This window comes from Carlito syrichta, unplaced genomic scaffold (genome assembly GCF_000164805.1).
Source record: "Carlito syrichta isolate Samal-C Ts95f unplaced genomic scaffold, Tarsius_syrichta-2.0.1 Scaffold307277, whole genome shotgun sequence".
NCBI classification, from domain to species: Eukaryota; Metazoa; Chordata; class Mammalia; order Primates; family Tarsiidae; genus Carlito; species Carlito syrichta.
The window spans coordinates 255,464-261,163 of record NW_007251373.1 but is presented as its reverse complement, the minus strand read 5'-3'; positions in this window follow the sequence as shown (position 1 = coordinate 261,163).

Below are 5,700 nucleotides of genomic sequence, written 5' to 3'. Positions count from 1 at the left end.
CTGGAGGCTCACTGTCGCCCTGGCTGGAGTGCAGTGGCATGCTCACAGCCACCACAGCATTGACCTGCTGAACTCAGGCGATCCTTCCACCCCAGCCTTCCAAGTAGCTGGAGCCACAAGCCAGTGCCACCTTGCCCAACTCATTTTTTGATTTATTGTAGACTCAAGGTTTCCATGTTTCTCAGGCTGGTCTCAAACCCCTGAGCTCAGGCAATCCTCTCACCTCCGCCTCCCAAAGTGCTGGTTTTACAGGCGTGAACCACCACACGTGGCTAAGGTTGATCTTTTTATTTTTTATTTTTTTGCGTTGGAGTCGCTCTATCACCCAGGCTGGAGTACACAGTAGCACATTCACGGTCCACTGCAACCTTGACCTGCTGGGCTCAGGTGATCCTTCTGCCTCAGTCCACGTAGCTAGAACTACAAGCACGTGCCACCATGCCTAGCTAAATTTTTTTGATTTATTGTAGAGATGAAGTCTCACTGAGTTGCCCAGGCTGGTCTTAAACCCATCGGCTCAGGCAGTCCTCTCACCCTGGCTTCCCAAAATGCTGGGATTATAGGCATGAGCCACCGCACCCAGCCTAAAGTTGATCTTAAGCTGTTAGTTCAGATAGTCAGGAAGGAGAAAGACCAACTGACACTCAACATCGCAGATCTGACCATTTATCAGAAGAATGTCTTCAGTTACACACATTGAAACACTTAAATTGAGAGGAAATGTAAATTTTTTTTGTTCCAGAAAAGCAAAAAGGATTATTTAAAAAATACATTGGAATCAAACACAATTCTCATAGGTGGACATTGATTGTAGATAATCCTAACAAGAGTGAGTGGGCAGGATTCCAGTATCTCCCATCCTTTCCACTCAGCAAATTGCCATTATTTGTCTCCTATGGTCTTATCTGAATGTCACTCCTTCCATTTCCTACTTTAAAAGTTTCTCATTGTCTTTTTGGGACTCCTTTCTGTTCCCTAAACTCAGTCTGTGCTTCATCTGCCTCTAATATTTGGCACTGAGGATACAAACTGTTTTTCTTTTTGTGTTTTTTCCATTTCTTTCTCTGGTAGGTTTTGGTTCTATTACTTATGGTATTTGTCTAATCTTTTCTTAATTTTTTGCTTAGTTTTAGTTACTATGTGTAATTATTTCTTCAACTTCTTTATATCTATCTATGGAAATCTGGTTTTATTCAGACTCATTACCCTTAGGAATAACACTATTGCCTGAGTTATTCACTTATTATTTGAAGATATTATTGTTTTCTGTCTTAAATACTAGTTGTATATATCTTTTGTATATTTCCATATATGGTATTATACTGAGTTGTAAATTTTTTTCTGATTTTGTTTTGTTTTTTTGGATTCATCCTGGCTACATGGGTATTTGTTACGTGGAGATTGGGTCTCAGATGGCCCATTTCCCCCACAGTGAACGTTTTGCCTGGTAGGTAGTTTCTCAACCCTTATCCTCCTCCCCCCCCCACTTATTGTCCCCAGTGTCTATTATTTCCATCTTTATTACCATTTAGCTCCTACTTAGGAGTGAGAACATGCAGTGTTTGGTTTTCTGTTTCTGAGTCAGTTTACTTAGGATGATCTCCAGCTCCATCCACGCTGCTGCAAAGGACGTGATTTCATTCCTTTTTATGGCTGCCTGAGTTGTAAATTTTTAAAATAAAACACCCCCAAAATTGTCTATGTAGCAAATTTCATTATGTTCTTCCTATTTTTCACTTCAGGATAAAAATCAGAGAAAAAATTCCCAAGATAAAATAAAACCCACACTTAAAAATACAGTAAACGATTATAATTTTTTGAAGAAAGCTAACTATAGACCACTGATATTGCTAAGTCTTTATAAAGTAGGAAAGTGAAGTGTCTGGCCTTTTGATATAAAGGACAATGACAACTCAATACTTAGGACTAAAAAGTAACCTCTTCTAACAAATCACTTCCCTAACATTTTCAGACCGGAGATCATCCAGCTAGCAGTCCTGGATCTCATTTTCTAGAACTCGACAGGTGTCAACAAATGAACAGTTTAGTCTGGGATAAAAAGGTTGAAGAAAATGCAGAAACCAGTGAAGCATCAATTCCAGATATAAGACATAAGGATATACACAGTACATAATAGTGGAGTGTGCTTACCTATACACTTGTTTAGAACCAGGCAAGGGCAGAGGAAACCAAAACATTCTACAGTTAGTAACTGGTTTATAAGTTAATTCCCTGTTTTAGAAATTGCATAATATTTCATTTCTATTCAATAAGATTAAATAGGTGAGCACTTCATATGTCTGAAGAGACTGGGAATCTGTCACTGGACTTTTTTCCAAAATGGGGGGGTGTAAAAATTGGAAAAGTACATCTACAATAAAAACCAAAATAAAATCCATATATAAATCTCAAGTTTCATGCTTGAAATTAATTTCAAATGTTTGACTTTCTACTCTTTTATCAGAATTATTTTTTTAAATAAGCAAAATATACAGGTTAGATGTCTTATCCCAACTTCTGTATTCAATCATGTAAGTAACTAACACTAAGTGAACAAAAAACACTAAGTGAACAAAAGAACGTGAAAAGAAAAAGGAGTACCTAACCTTGAATAATTATCCTGTTGACAGCATACTTGATCATTGAAAATCACAAATGTTAATAACAGCTATTATTATCCATTGTGCAATTATAGTGAGGCTATGACTGTCTAGTTCTTTATCCTTTGATCCTTTGCTATGAAGTTGTAAAAATAAAAATTCTGCCCTTAGAGGGTAGTATTGTCTTGCCACTTTTATGGCAAGACAATTTTCTTGGTAGTTGCAGCAACGCTGGGATGAATATTGGCTCTCTACCTCTTTGCTAAAAATTCCTGGAACCTGTTTTTAGGCTTTTTGAAAATTCTGCAGCGCAATCATTCTTTCTTATTCCAAATCCATTGTTTTCTGTCTATGGATAAATGAAGAAACTCTAGAAATGTTTGCCCTGCACTTATATCAGAATACAGTGAAGTGTAGTTTTTGTTAATTGTATTAAGTTGAATTACTTTCTGTTTCCTGGGACCAGAAGAAAATGTTACTATAAAGCAGGTCATTTTGCAAATAGTTCTTATATAAATATTGATTGGAACTTCCAGCAGACCAGTAAAACAAAGTTACTTCTCTATGAACCAACAAGAGTTAAGTTTTATAGCAATAAGCTGTAATTACTGGCGCTAAACGCAAAGGTGAATTTTTAATAACAACCCAGATAAGGCATAGGTTTAAATAATTGTAGTCAATATTTACAATACAGCAGCCAAAATAGGAAGAAATAAATTGACTGGATTTAGGCCGGGTGGAGTGGCTCATGCCTGTAATCCCAGCACTTTGGGAGGCAGAGGTGAGAGGACTGCCTGAGCCCAGGGGTTTGAGACCAGCCTGGGCAACTTGGTGAGACCTCATCTTTACAATAAATCAAAAAAATAAGCCAGGCATGGTGGCACACACTAGTAGTTCCAGCTACTTGGAAGACTGAGGTGGAAGGATCACTTGAGCCCAGCAATCGAGGCGACTCTTTAGCCACGCATGACACCAGGAAACAAGCTGGGGGAAGGAAGGTGACTCTCTCCTCAGTTCTGTCTTTTACATCTCACATGAGGACATCTGATCAGTGGAACTCAATTCATTTCTAGAAATGCAGTTGCAGAGGGACTTTGGGAAGTATGCGTGTGTATGTGTGTGTGTGTGTTTCAACATTCCAGCCTCTGCATTGTAGGAGGGCATGCTAGGAAGGTAAAATGAATGTTGAATACCAAATCACTGTCTATTATCATCCACCTATGGCTAGTCAATATCCACACACACAATTCTGTGCATTCATAAACAATATACAAATGTCATTTACTATTCTTTTGTACAACAATCGCAACTATAACATGTTGATTTAAGAACCATATTTCCCTTCTTTGAAAAGTGGCACTATAAAAATCCATCAGTCCCAGGGTGGTGTTTATTCCTCTTTGGGTTCAGTTATGCTCTCATCTTGATAGCCTCTATCCTAAGGACAATACAATTTATTTAACATAATGTTGGAAAGTAAGAGGGAGAAAGGTAAATTAATGAATAAATGCAGGCTGGCCTTCTTTCTGCTATCAGTCATGAGGGTCTAGCTAATGTTTAGAATGGTCTTGCTCCACTCCCATTCCCTCTTCCCTTTTTTGCTCAGTCAGCATCTCAGCTGACCCAGATTCTTTACCAGGTAGGATGACCCAAAGCTTCACTCCTGAGAGTCTGATTTTTAGAGATCCTGCCTGCAGACTTCTGTCACCTTCACAATGACATCTTCTACAAATTAAATAGTATGTCTCTTCATCTTCCAAAAGGGACCAAAGCACTAATCTTTGATTCCTCCAGGGATGCAGCATTGCCTTTGGTTCACTATTTGGCTCTTCGTGTCTTAAACAGCTCAAATCCACAAATTAGGGAGTCAAATGAAGATTCTGCAAGTTGATAAGCATGTCTATAATTATGCATTCTGGAGCGGCGATAACTACAGAGTAGGGTCAGGGACCCACTGGGCCATTGTAAAATGGACATGGGTTCAAACCAAACCTGATCTCCATGCTCTGTCCCCAGCACCACCCAACTCTGATCTACAGTGACTAGCTATTTACGTATGAGTTTTAAACTTCTAGTTGTATTGCTTTGTGACATTCTTACTTTTTTTTTAGAATTTTAAGGTCTTTTGTGGCTAGCATTTACAACTTCTGAGTATCCAAAAATAAGGTATGCTGTTTTCAAGGTGCAGATTTTGGTATTTATCAACTTGGTCTATTTTGTTATTCATGTATTTTATATTCTTTTTATCTACATAACATGAACTGAGAAAAGTGAATTAAAAGCTTCTATTAGTCTGTTTCCTACTATCTCCTGTAGTATCCTACTTGTTATTTGCTGTATGTCCATAGTTATGTAATTACTATGCATTGCTCCCCTTGGCATTACCAAGTATCCTTTTAATGATCTTTGCCCTGATTTTACTTCTTATGTTGAGATTATGCCCTTGCCTTCTGTTTGCATTTTCCTGGTATACCTTTGTTCATCAATTTTTCAGCTAACTCACTTTGTGAGTCTGTGATCCCATTTGAAAGTCGTTTCAATAGATAAGTTTAGCCCATTTACATTTACTTATGACATTTATTAATATAGCATATTTGGGTTAGGTTTATTTGTCATGAATATGCTAGGCTCTTTTTGCACATTAAAACATTTTCACGATATTGCACCCAGGTGCAAAGGCATGTGCTTCTAGTCCCAACTACTTGAGAGGCTGAGGTGGGTTACTTAATGCTCAGAAGTTCAAGCCAGCCTGAGACACACGAAACCCTGTCTCCTAAAAGAAAAATTTTTCTCCATATGTTTTCTTGCTTTATATGTATCTGTTCTGAAATTTGTACCAGGATGTTTTAATTGATGTAATAAGTTGGCAGACACAAAGACAAATAGCTTTGAAAGACTATTACTAACACTTCCCAAGAGAAGGGGGCATTCCATGCCACACCAGGTCACATGGGAAAGCACCAAGGTCAATTAGGAGACAAATAGCAAGGGGAAAGCCTAGGCCAGAGTCTTTACTGCTGTAGTGGTGATAAGTTGTTTAGGTGGGGAACAGGAAGTAAAACACAGATGTTGGGCTTGTGGTTGGAGTGTTTATAATGTG